The sequence below is a fragment of the Procambarus clarkii genome, chromosome 26 (genome assembly GCF_040958095.1).
Source record: "Procambarus clarkii isolate CNS0578487 chromosome 26, FALCON_Pclarkii_2.0, whole genome shotgun sequence".
NCBI classification, from domain to species: domain Eukaryota; kingdom Metazoa; phylum Arthropoda; class Malacostraca; order Decapoda; family Cambaridae; genus Procambarus; species Procambarus clarkii.
Genome location: NC_091175.1, coordinates 44,060,185 through 44,074,694, shown reverse-complemented (window position 1 = coordinate 44,074,694; position 14,510 = coordinate 44,060,185). Strand labels below are relative to the sequence as shown.

Here is a 14,510-nt window from a genome sequence, read left to right as displayed (position 1 = left end):
TATGGTAGCTTCAGGAGGCCTATGGTGATATGAATAAGGAGAGAAAAAATGAGACGAATGAGAACACAAATGAGAAAGACGAAAGCAACAAGGAGAAAGATAAGGGCAATACCGAGAATGAATGCAGAAACGAGGAAGTTGGAACAAAAAACACAGAGGTAGCCAAGTCGTGCACGGGTACAAACAAGAATAATACAATCACAAATGAAAATATTTGCAGGTATTATGCAAAAGGACAGTGTAGATATGGGCCCAGAGGCACGGAATGCTCATTCATGCACCCACGGAAATGCCGAAACTGGTTAGGGAAAGGCAGATGTCGTTTTGATACAGAGTGTAGATATTTTCACCCTAAGCTATGCAAACTCTCAGTCAATGAGAGGAAATGCTACGATCTTCATTGCCCTGATTTCCACGTCAGAGGTACACAGCGCTATATAAGGGAGGAAGTCCAATATAATAGCCCTGAAATTTTTTTAGAGGCAGGCAGAAACAGAGGGAGAAACAGACAGGCAGAAACGTGGCAGGAGTACGGACGGAGAGGGGGAAATGCCCAAGACTGGACTACGGTTCGTCATCAAGCCCACACATACTACAACCCCCAACTACACAGACTACCACACTCCCCAGTATCACTTCCAAAACTGGACAAACCATTGCCACAACAACACACCCTGGGTCAGGGTAGAGAGGAGGGAGAACTACCAAAACCTTCCAGAAGTTACACACAACATGGACAATCATTCATATTTGCAAACATTCAAGGTTTAAAGCCAAAGTCAAGGAATAAAGTTAAGTTCATAAATGGCCTCCTATTAGAGTCAAACTCAATATTTGGGGCATTCACGGAAACTCATACAAAAGATTACATGGATGGTGAAATCTGGATTCCAAATTACAATTATATAGATGTGAAAAGTGTTTGAAAGTGTGATTAGGAATCAAATTTCTAGTTTTATGGAAAACAATGAATTGCACAATCCAGGACAACATGAATTTAGAGCGGGAAGATCCTGTCTGTCACAGTTACTCAACCACTATGACAAAATCACAGAAGCCCAAGAAGAAAAGCAAAATCCAGATGTTGTATACACAGACTTTGCAAAGGCGTTCGACAAATGTGACCATGGGGTGATAGCTCACAAAATGAGGTCAATGGGAATAACTGGAAAAGTAGGACGCTGGATACTCAATTTCCTGTCGAACAGAACACAAAGAGTAACAGTCAATCAGATAAAATCGAGTCCAAGCGATGTTAAAAGCTCTGTACCTCAAGGTACAGTCCTTGCACCGCTACTGTTCCTTATTCTCATATCTGATATAGCCAAAAATACACGTCACAGTTTCGTGTCATCCTTTGCAGATGACACAAAAATCAGCACGAAAATTACCTCTGCTGAAGACATTGAAAAACTACAAGCAGATGTCAACAAAGTTTTCGATTGGGCAGCAGAAAATATCATGATGTTTAACAGTGATAAATTTCAGGTACTCAGGTACGGCAAAAATGAGGATCTGAAACATAATACAGGGTACAAAACACAATCCAATCTTCCCATAGTAGAAAAACAGCGTGTCAAGGATTTGGGAATAATGATGTCCGACGATCTAACGTTTAGGGAGCATAACCAAGCAAATATTGCGTCAGCCAGAAAAATGATCGGATGGATTACGAGAACTTTCAAATCCAGGGATCCCATCACAATGGTTGTACTCTTCAAGTCACTTGTCTTGTCCCGTCTCGAGTACTGCTCAGTACTCACTTCCCCCTTCAGAGCAGGAGAGATTGCTGAAATAGAGGGAATACAGAGAACATATACGGCACGCATAGACGAGATAAAACACCTAAATTATTGGGATCGTCTCAAAGCTCTCCAAATGTACTCACTAGAAAGGAGACGAGAGAGATACCAAATAATATATACATGGAAAATACTGGAGGGCCAGGTCCAAATCTACACAGTAAAATAACAACGTACTGGAGTGAACGATATGGAAGAAAATGCAAGATTGAACCAATGAAGAGCAGAGGTGCCATAGGCACAATCAGAGAACACTGTATAAACATCAGAGGTCCGCGGTTGTTCAACGTCCTCCCAGCGACTATAAGAAATATTGCCGGAACAACCGTGGACATCTTCAAGAGAAAACTGGACGGTTTTCTAAGAGAAGTTCCGGATCAGCCGGGCTGTGGTGGGTATGTGGCCCTGCGGGCCGCTCCAAGCAACAGCCTGGTGGACCAAACTCTCACAACTCGAGCCGGGCTTGGGGAGTTGAAGAACTCCCATCAAGCAGGTATCAAGCAGATGGCAGCTTCAGGAGGCCTATGGTTGCTTCAGAACGCCTATGGCAGCTTCAAGAAGCCTATGGCAGTTCCAGGAGGCTTATGGCAGCTCCAGGAGGCCTATGGCAACTTTAGGAGGCCTATGGTAGCTTCAAGAGGCCTATGGCAGCTCCAGGAAACTTGTGGCAGCTCCAGGAGGCCTATGGCAGCTTCAGGAGGATTATGGCAGCTCCAGGAGGCCTATGGCAGCTCCAGGAGGCTTATGGCAGCTTCAGGAGGCTTATGGCAGCCCCAGGAGGCTTATGGCAGCCCCAGGAGGCCTATGGCAGCTCCAGGAGGCTTATGGCAGCTTCAGGAGGCTTATGGCAGCCCCAGGAGGCTTATGGCAGCTCCAGGAGGCTTATGGCAGCTTCAGGAGGCTTATGGCAGCCCCAGGAGGCTTATGGCAGCCCCAGGAGGCTTATGGCAGCACCAGGAGGCCTATGGCAGCTCCAGGAGGCTTATGGCAGCTTCAGGAGGCTTATGGCAGCCCCAGGAGGCTTATGGCAGCACCAGGAGGCCTGTGGCTGCTCCATAAGAATAGCACCGTCTGGGGCGCCTGTTCACCGTAGTTACTAAGGTCGTTACAGTGCCGAGAGAACGACTCGTACAGTGAAGTAGCGACAATAATAATTTTCATAATAATTTAATGATAAACCTTTGATTCGATGATTGATTCTGTACTTTGATTCTGTACGATGGTACAACATTTTGATTCTGTACATTGATTCTGTACGATGGTACAACATGGTTGCAGCTGACAATCCCAATCATTATGGCCGAAGAGGAGGACGACGAGGGACAGAATCAGTAATAGCGAGAATCCGTCTTGGATACAAATATCCATGGAGATTTGGAATGGAAACAACAGTTGATCAGCGAAGTTGCAGAATCTGTAGTGAGAGTGATGGACACCGCCTTGACCACTATCTACGTGAATGTGAACACCTGAGAGACATTAGGAATAACTGTAGAATAATAAACCCCACATTGTTTGAGTTAGGAAAACACTATTTGTCAAATATTGATACTGATCTTAAAAGATTTCCCTATTTTGCACCCGCAAGATAACGTAAGCTTTTAAGGGTTGATAAATGTTAATCTTCTTGTTTGAGGAGCTGTTCACTTGAGACAGTTAAGCAAGTCCCAGCTGTGTCTGGGTACAAGTGACAGGATGAACAACCCAGCGGGTTTTCTTCCTATTGGGGAGTGTTGTACATGCTGCTATGGCGGTATGTTCACTCACAAGATGAGTGGCGCTGCCCAATAAACTCGCCCCTCGGGGCAAAATTAAAAAAAATAAATTACCTTTGATTCCTGCCAATAATTCTCACCTCCACCACTGGTGGCCGGGATGACGAGGGCTGGTCACCACCACCACTGGTGGCCGGGATGACCAGGGCTGGTCACCACCACCACTGGTGGCCGGGATGACGAGGGCTGGTCACCTCCACCACTGGTGGCCGGGATGACGAGGGCTGGTCACCACCACCACTGGTGGCCGGGATGACCAGGGCTGGTCACCACCACCACTGGTGGCCGGGATGACGAGGGCTGGTCACCTCCACCACTGGTGGCCGGGATGACGAGGGCTGGTCAACACCACCACTGGTGGCCAGGATGACCATGGCTGGTCAACAACGACCAGTAATACCCATTAGCATTGATCGGCGCTGCCTTGTGGGTAACTCCTGCCGCTTCCGCCCATTGTGCATTGTCTACTCCCCCCCCCCTTCCCCTCCCCTTCCCCCCCCCCCTTTCCCCTCCCCTTCCCCCCCCTTCCCCTCCCCTTCCCCCCCCTTTCCCACATTTTTTCTGCACCCGACCCCTCCCTCCCTCTCCTTTATCTGTCTCCCCCTGTCCTCCATGGCCCTGTCACCTCCTCTCACTCCCTCTCTTTTCTTTCCCCAACTCTCACCCTCGGTTTCTACACCTTTAAAGTTCTCGCTATCTCTTTATCTCCGCTATCTGCTTGCATTTCCCTCCTCCTTATCCCGCAGTTTCTCTAACTTACACTACCTCCTCTCCCTTCTAGTTTCCCTCCCTCCCTCCTACTGTCCCTCCCTCCCACTGTGCCTCCCTCCCTCCCACTGTTACTCCCTCCCTCCCTCCCTCCCACTGTGCCTCCCTCCCTCCCAGTGTCCCTCCCTCTCTCTCCCTCCCAGTGTCCCTCCCACTGTCCCTCCCTCTCTCTCCCTCCCACAGGAAGCATTAAGTCACTGTCGGCTGCACACTGAGGTCCTCCAGCCATGACTGAGTATAATAATTTTATATTTGATTGTGTGATGATATATGTCCTTGTGTGATGATATATGTCCTTGTGTGATGATATATGTCCTTGTGTGATGATATATGTCCTTGTGTGATGATATATGTCCTTGTGTGATGATATATGTCCTTGTGTGATGATATATGTCCTTGTGTGATGATATATGTCCTTGTGTGATGATATATGTCCTTGTCTGATGATATATGTCCTTGTGTGATGATATATGTCCTTGTGTGATGATATATGTCCTTGTGTGATGATATATGTCCTTGTGTGATGATATATGTCCTTGTGTGATGATATATGTCCTTGTGTGATGATATATGTCCTTGTGTGATGATATATGTCCTTGTGTGATGATATATGTCCTTGTGTGATGATATATGTCCTTGTCTGATGATATATGTCCTTGTGTGATGATATATGTCCTTGTGTGATGATATATGTCCTTGTGTGATGATATATGTCCTTGTGTGATGATATATGTCCTTGTCTGATGATATATGTCCTTGTGTGATGATATACGTCCTTGTGTGATGATATACGTCCTTGTGTGATGATAAATGTCCTTGTGTGATGATAAATGTCCTTGTGTGATGATATAAGTCCTTGTGTAATGATATACGTCCTTGTGTGATGATAAATGTCCTTGTGTGATGATATATGTCCTTGTGTGATGATATACGTCCTTGTGTGATGATATACGTCCTTGTGTGATGATATATGTCCTTGTGTGATGATATATGTCCTTGTGTGATGATATATGTCCTTGTGTGATGATATATGTCCTTGTCTGATGATATATGTCCTTGTGTGATGATATATGTCCTTGTGTGATGATATATGTCCTTGTGTGATGATATATGTCCTTGTGTGATGATATATGTCCTTGTGTGATGATATATGTCCTTGTGTGATGATATATGTCCTTGTGTGATGATATATGTCCTTGTGTGATGATATATGTCCTTGTGTGATGATATATGTCCTTGTCTGATGATATACGTCCTTGTGTGATGATATACGTCCTTGTGTGATGATATACGTCCTTGTGTAATGATATACGTCCTTGTGTGATGATATACGTCCTTGTGTGATGATATACGTCCTTGTGTGATGATATACGTCCTTGTGTGATGATAAATGTCCTTGTGTGATGATATACGTCCTTGTGTGATGATATACGTCCTTGTGTGATGATAAATGTCCTTGTGTGATGATATATGTCCTTGTGTGATGATATATGTCCTTGTCTGATGATATATGTCCTTGTGTGATGATAAATGTCCTTGTGTGATGATATAAGTCCTTGTGTAATGATATACGTTCTTGTGTGATGATATACGTCCTTGTGTGATGATAAATGTCCTTGTGTGATGATATATGTCCTTGTGTGATGATATACGTCCTTGTGTGATGATATATGTCCTTGTGTGATGATAAATGTCCTTGTGTGATGATATATGTCCTTGTGTGATGATATACGTCCTTGTGTGATGATATACGTCCTTGTGTGATGATATACGTCCTTGTGTAATGATATACGTTCTTGTGTGATGATATATGTCCTTGTGTGATGATATAAGTCCTTGTGTAATGATATACGTTCTTGTGTGATGATATACGTCCTTGTGTGATGATATATGTCCTTGTGTGATGATATATGTCCTTGTGTGATGATATTCGTCCTTGTACGACGAAACACGCAGTATTATACTGAAGCTCACAGATCCATGACTACGCCTGCGACCAAATACACATCTGCATAAAGTGTATATGTGACCCCATATTGGTGTCCTTCAGAAGAGACTAGGGAGCCCTTGATTTTGTTATTATTAATACATGAGGTACATGTGCATTAGTGCAGCTGCCCTAGACTATATGAAGTGGAGTACAGTGTGTCATAAAAGCTAACTACGTGATGCTATAAAATCCCCATCACACAGGATGGTTAGTCACACAGAGGCATGTGATAGGCAGTCTGCACTGGCAGACTCTGGAAGCATTTTGAGGATATCATCAACACAAGAGTGAATAAGGCAGCAGTGGTAATACAAGTCCCCATCTCGTAGGATGGTTAGTCATACAGAGCCATGTGTTTAGTAGCCGGCAACGGCAAATTTTGGGTACACTGTGAGGATATCTTCAAGAGAGTGTGCCAGAGGTCCACGGCTCTTCAACACCCTCCCAGGGAGTATAAGAAATATTGCTGGAACAACCGTGGACATCTTAAAGAGAAAACTGGATAGTTTTCTTCAAGGAGTGCCGGACCAACCAGGCTGTGATGGGTATGTGGGCCTGCGGGCCGCTCCAAGCAACAGCCTGGTGGACCAAACTCTCACAAGTCAAGCCTGGTCTCGAGCCGGGCTTGGGAAGTAGAAGAACTCCCAGAACCCCATCAATTAGGGGCTTCACATAAGCTAAGAAAATTACGATAGGCGAATTTAACCACAATGAGAGTATTGAATTCGAGAGTTTTCTGGTCAAAGCCTATTGACTGATCGGCGAGGCTGTTTGTGTTAGCAACCAGAAGTACACAGTCATCACTCTCTCTCTCTCTCTCTCTCTCTCTCTCTCCCCCCCCCCCCTCCGCCCCTCCCAGAAACCGGTACATCCCCAGACCCACGGTACCTGACCTTGGTGTCCTATTACCACCTATCCAGTTTCTCTTTTATGAGCGGTGATCCGCCAGTCTGTTGGTGTTTGTTCAAGAAACTCCTGCCCATGTACCGTCGGTGTTGGCGCCCTCCGCTTCCATTGTTTGCTGCCTCACACACCGTTACGGCTATGTGTGTGTGTGTGTGTGTGTGTGTGTGTGTGTGTGTGTGTGTGTGTGTGTGTGTGTGTGTGTGTGTGTGTGTGTGTGTGTGTACTCACCTTGTTGTGAGTACAACTAGGTGCGTATAACCGTCAATCAACTGGTGTACAGGTTCCTGAGCCTACTGGACTTTATCATCCCCTTGTGCGTGTACCACCGGTGTTAAATAATCCATCCTTGTCTACCCTGTCAATTCCCTGAATTTGTGTGTGTGTGTACTTACCTAGTTGTGCTTGCGGGGATAGAGCTCTGGCTCTTTGGTCCCGGCTCTCAACTAATGTACAAGTTCCTGGGCCTATTGGGCTCTATCATATCTACACTTGAAGCTGGTGTGTGTGTGTGTATTTACCTATTTGTGCCTGCAGAATCGAGCTTTAGCTCATGGACCCCGCTTTTCTAACCGCTTGATGTTTAATGCAATGACTCCTGTCCTATTTCCCTATCATTTCTGCTTTTAAAGCTATGAATGGAGTTAGCCTCTCCTGACCTGACAGGGGCCTGGTAGCTGAGTAGACAGCTGAGTTCACGTCATCCTGGAGAATCTTACAATCCTCATCTTCCAGACTTCAAGTACTCTTCTTCAGTACCCAGTCTTCAAGTACTCTTCAAGTCACTTGTCTTGTCCCGTCTCGAGTACTGCTCAGTACTCACTTTCCCCTTCAGAGCAGGAGAGATTGCTGAAATAGAGGGAATACAGAGAACATATACGGCACGCATAGACGAGATAAAACACCTAAATTATTGGGATCGTCTCAAAGCTCTCCAAATATACTCTCTGGAAAGGAGACGAGAGAGATACCAAATAATATACACATGGAAAATACTGGAGGGCCAGTTCCCAAATCTACACAGTAAAATAACAACGTACTGGAGTGAACGATATGGAAGAAAATGCAAGATTGAACCAGTGAAGAGCAGAGGTGCCATAGGCACAATCAGAGAACACTGTATAAACATCAGAGGTCCGCGGTTGTTCAACGTCCTCCCAGCGACTATAAGAAATATTTGCGGAACAACCGTGGACATCTTCAAGAGAAAACTGGCCTGTTTTTTAAGAGAAGTTCCGGATCAGCCGGGCTGTGGTGGGTATGTGGGCCTGTGGGCCGCTCCAAGCAACAGCCTGGTGGACCACACTCTCACAACTCGAGCCTGGCCTCGGGACGGGCTTGGGGAGTAGAAGAACTCCCAGAACCCCATCAACCAGGTATCAACCAGGTATCTGTCTCAACCCTCCTCATTAGTTGTGCATCACCTGCAAACATTGACATATAAGCCTCAACTCTTTCAGTTAAGTCATTTACATAAATAAGGAGTAGTCTGGGACCCAGGAGTGATCCTTGAGGCACCCCGCTTGTTGCTCTACGTCAGTCCCACTCCTCGCCCCTCACTGTCTCTCTCTGACATCTGTCTGTCAGGTAATTCCTTACCCATGTTAATGCGTTGTCGTCTACTCCCGCCTGACTCTCAAGTTTGTATAGTAACCTTCTGTGTGGTACTGTATCAAAGGCTTTTTGGCAGTCCAGAAATATGCAATCTGCCCATCCTTCTCTGTCTTGCCTTATTTTCGTTACCTTATCATTTTTCTCAAGGATGTTCGTCAGGCAGGATTTCCCAGCTATAAAGCCATATTGTTGTGTAATTACAAATCCAATTCTTTCTAGGTATACGACTAGTCTTAGCCTTATAATTCTCTCAAGTACTATGCAAGGGATGCTTGTGCGCGACGCTGGTCTCTAGTTAAGTGCCTCTTTATTTATCTCCTTTCTTGAAGTTTGCTTCACCACATTTGCCTTCTTCCAGCAGCTGGGCAATATACCCTGTGTAAGTGACTCATTATAGATTAGCAAAGAAGTATGCTGAGGGTCTGTGCTGCCTCTTTTACCATCCATGGTGATACTCTATCTGGCCCAGTAGCTTTAGTTACATCCAGTGATGCTAGCTGTATTCTTACTGCCACTGTTGTTACATCAATATTTAGTAGTTACTCATCTGGTGCTGCTTCCTCATCTAGCTCTGGGAGCTGTTCAGGTTCAGTAGTGAACACTACATGGAAGCTGGCACTGAGCTCCTCACATATATCTTTATCATTTTCTGTATACTGGCCTCCACCTTTTTCGTAACCTGGTCACTTGGTCATTCACTGTCCTTCATTTTCCTTCTTATATGGATGGCTATGTACGAGTTTCGTGTGTGTGTGTGTGTGTGTGTCTGTGTACTTACCTAATTGTGCTCACCTAGTTGTAGAGGAGGAGATAAGAGTGGGGGGGGGGGGCTGGGGAAGGGGAGGGGACAAGGGGAAGAGGAGGGGGGGAAGTGAGGGGAGGGGGGGGTTAAAAAATATGTTTTTTTTTGTTAGTTATTTTTTCGTATGAGAGGCTATAGGTGGAGCCGCCTCAGGCCGGGTTCAGGGAGTAGAAGGACTCCCAGAACCCTCCAGGTATACTCCAGGTATACTCCAGGTATACTCCAGGTAAGCTCCAGGTATACCCCAGGTATACTCCAGGTATACTCCAGGCTTAACAAGGTACCCGTAGTGAGACAATTCATATATTGGTTTATTTAAACTTTATTTGAAAAGTCTTTAGAACACAATTATATTACCTCCATAAAAGTGGCTCTTATAGCAGCTTAATGAACCTTAACAAAGGTCTTTACTTGCTAGTAAGGAAAGCTTTACTCTTCCCCGACGAGGCCCTGGTGGGGGCGCCGTAGGTAACGTTCACCCGGGCTGTTGTGGCTTGCTCTCTGCACTACTACCCTCCCAGAATTACAAAAATACGTACAATGTCTTTTACTCCTGGTTTCAGTGAACTCGTGGGTACTGGGACACGGGGGTACTGGGACACGGGGGTACTGGGACACGGGGGTACTGGGACACGGGGGTACTGGGATACGGGGGTACTGGGATACGGGGGTACTGGGACACGGGGGTACTGGGACACGGGGGTACTGGGACACGGGGGTACTGGGACACGGGGGTACTGGGACACGGGGGTACTGGGAAACGGGGGTACTGGGACACGGGGGTACTGGGATACGGGGGTACTGGGACACGGGGGTACTGGGAAACGGGGGTACTGGGACACGGGGGTACTGGGATACGGGGGTACTGGGATACGGGGGTACTGGGACACGGGGGTACTGGGACACGGGGGTACTGGGACACGGGGGTACTGGGACACGGGGGTACTGGGACACGGGGGTACTGGGACACGGGGGTACTGGGACACGGGGGTACTGGGACACGGGGGTACTGGGACACGGGGGTACTGGGATACGGGGGTACTGGGATACGGGGGTACTGGGACACGGGGGTACTGGGACACGGGGGTACTGGGACACGGGGGTACTGGGATACGGGGGAACTGGGACACGGGGGTACTGGGAAACGGGGGTACTGGGACACGGGGGTACTGGGACACGGGGGTACTGGGACACGGGGGTACTGGGATACGGGGGTACTGGGACACGGGGGTACTGGGACACGGGGGTACTGGGATACGGGGGTACTGGGACACGGGGGTACTGGGACACCGGGACACTGGGACACGAGGGTACCAGGACACTGGGACACGGGGGTACCGGGACTCGATCGGGAGTACTGGGACACTTGGGTACCGGGACACTTAGGGAACCGGGACACCAGGGTACCGGCACACCGGGGTACCGGGACATGGGGGTACCGGGACACTTGGAAACGGGGGTACTGGGACACGGGGTACCGGGGCACGGGGGTACCGGGACACGGGGGTACTGGGACATGGGGTACCGGGACACTGGGACATGGGGTACCGGGACACTGGGACACGGGGGTACCGGGAGACGGGGGTACCGTTACACGGGGGTACCGGGATACAGGGACACGGGGGTACCGGGACACCGGACACGGGGTACCTGGACACCGGACACGGGAGTACCGGGACACCGGACACGGGGGTACCAGGACACCGGACACGGGGGTACCGGGACACCGGACACGGGGTTACCGGGACACCGGACACGGGGGTACCGGGACACCGGACACGGGGGTACCGGGACACCGGACACGGGGGTACCGGGATACGGGGGTACTGGGACACGGGGGTACCTGGACACCGGGACACGGGGGTACCTAGACACTGGACACGGGGGTACCGTTACACGGGGGTACCGGGACACAGGGACACGGGGGTACCGGGAGACGGGGGTACCGTTACACGGGGGTACCGGGACACAGGGACACGGGGGTACCGGGACACCGGACACGGGGTACCTGGACACCGGACACGGGAGTACCGGGACACCGGACACGAGGGTACCGGGACATGGGAGTACCGGGACACGGGGGTACCGGAACACGGGGGTACTGGGACACGGGGGTACCTGGACACCGGACACGGGGGTACCGGGACATGGGAGTACCGGGACACGGGGGTACCGGAACACGGGGGTACCTGGACACCGGACACGGGGGTACTGGGACACCGGACACGGGGGTACCGGGACATGGGGGTACCGGGACATGGGGGTACCGGGACACGGGGGTACCTGGACACCGGGACATGGGGGTACTGGGACACGGGGGTACCGGGACACTGGGACACGGGGGTACCTGGGTACCGGGACACGGGGGTACCGGGACACGGGGGTACCGGGACACGGGGGTACCGGGACACGGGGGTACTGGGACACCGGGGTACCGGGACACAGGGGTACCCGGACACGGGGGGTACCGGGACACCGGGGTACCGGGACACGGGGATACCGGGACACAGGGGTACAGGGACACGAGGGTACAGGGACACAGGGGTACAGGTACACCGGGGTACAGAGACACAGGGGTACAGGGACACCGGGGTACAGGGTCACAGGAGTACCGGGACACCGGGGTACAGGGTCACAGGAGTACCGGGGTACCGGGAGATGCACGGGTGCAAACCCACCCAAAGACTTAATTCAAATTATGAAGGTGGAGTGAGGCGCCCCTGAGAGTCGTAAAGACTGAATATAAATGATGTAGACGGTGTCTTGGGACCTCATTATACGGGCATCAGCCTTGTGTGTGTGTCTGCACGCTCCAGCTCCTGGACCCCACCTTCTTAACCTTGCTATTTTTCCTCTATTGTGTCTGCTACATACATTTATCACTTAACACACGCGCGCGCACGCACGCACACACACACACACACACACACACACACACACACACACACACACACACACACACACACACACACACACACACACACACACACACACACACACGGGGCCTGGTAGCCTGGTGGATAGCGCGCAGGACTCGTAATTCTGTGGCCCGGGTTCGATTCCCGCACCAGGCAGAAACAAATGGGCCAAGTTTCTTTCACCCTGAATGCCCTTGTTACCTAGCAGTAAATAGGTACCTGGGAGTTAGACAGCTGTCGCGGGCTGCTTCCTGGGGTGTGTGTGTGTGGTGTGAAAAAAAGTAGTAAACAGTTGATTGACAGTTGAGAGGCGGACCGAAAGAGCAAAGCTCAACCCCCGCAAACACAACTAGGTGAGTACATCACTAGAAAGCAGCTCGGAGCAGCTGTCCCAGGTACCTATTTACTGCTAGGTGAACAGGGCAATCAGAGTGAAAGAAACTCTGCCCATTTGTTTCTCGAAATCATCGCAAGGTAACCGCCCACCATACTTCACAACAGTTCAGCTATAGTCACCATACTTCACAACAGTTCAGCTATAGTCACTATACTTCACAACAGTTCAGCTATAGTCACCATACTACACAACAGTTCAGCTATAGTCACTATACTACACAACAGTTCAGCTATAGTCACCATACTACACAACAGTTCAGCTATAGTCACCATACTACACAACAGTTCAGCTATAGTCACTATACTACACAACAGTTCAGCTATAGTCACCATACTACACAACAGTTCAGCTATAGTCACCATACTACACAACAGTTCAGCTATAGTCACTATACTACACAACAGTTCAGCTATAGTCACCATACTACACAACAGTTCAGCTATAGTCACCATACTACACAACAGTTCAGCTATAGTCACCATACTACACAACAGTTCAGCTATAGTCACCATACTTCACAACAGTTCAGCTATAGTCACCATACTACACAACAGTTCAGCTATAGTCACCATACTTCACAACAGTTCAGCTATAGTCACCATACTACACAACAGTTCAGCTATAGTCACCATACTTCACAACAGTTCAGCTATAGTCACCATACTTCACAACAGTTCAGCTATAGTCACCATACTACACAACAGTTCAGCTATAGTCACCATACTACACAACAGTTCAGCTATAGTCACCATACTACACAACAGTTCAGCTATAGTCACCATACTACACAACAGTTCAGCTATAGTCACTATACTACACAACAGTTCAGCTATAGTCACCATACTACACAACAGTTCAGCTATAGTCACCATACTACACAACAGTTCAGCTATAGTCACCATACTACACAACAGTTCAGCTATAGTCACCATACTTCACAACAGTTCAGCTATAGTCACCATACTACACAACAGTTCAGCTATAGTCACCATACTTCACAACAGTTCAGCTATAGTCACCATACTACACAACAGTTCAGCTATAGTCACCATACTACACAACAGTTCAGCTATAGTCACCATACTACACAACAGTTCAGCTATAGTCACCATACTACACAACAGTTCAGCTATAGTCACCATACTACACAACAGTTCAGCTATAGTCACCATACTACTCAACAGTTCAGCTATAGTCACCATACTACACAACAGTTCAGCTATAGTCACCATACTTCACAACAGTTCAGCTATAGTCACCATACTACTCAACAGTTCAGCTATAGTCACCATACTACTCAACACATAGAGAGAAGTTTGACAAAGATAATCCCAAGTATTATAATCGTTAATTACATAGAAACACAAAGTTACATTCTCTGTAGAGATAGAACGAGCAGCGGGGGGGGGGGGGGGGGGTGAACGAGCAAGTGGGGTGGACGAGAATGTGGGGGGGGTAAACGAACAGGGGGGGGGGTGAACGAGCAGGGGGGGGGGTGAACGAGCAGGGGGGGGGTGAACGAGCAGGGGGGGTGAACGAGC

At 48.7% G+C, this 14,510-nt stretch overlaps 1 protein-coding gene across 1 annotated transcript in view; it reads left to right on the top strand.

Annotated features, from left to right (window-relative positions):
* The window catches only part of LOC123756886 (uncharacterized), a 79,557-nt gene that overhangs the window by 35,333 nt on the left and 29,714 nt on the right, over positions 1-14,510 (top strand).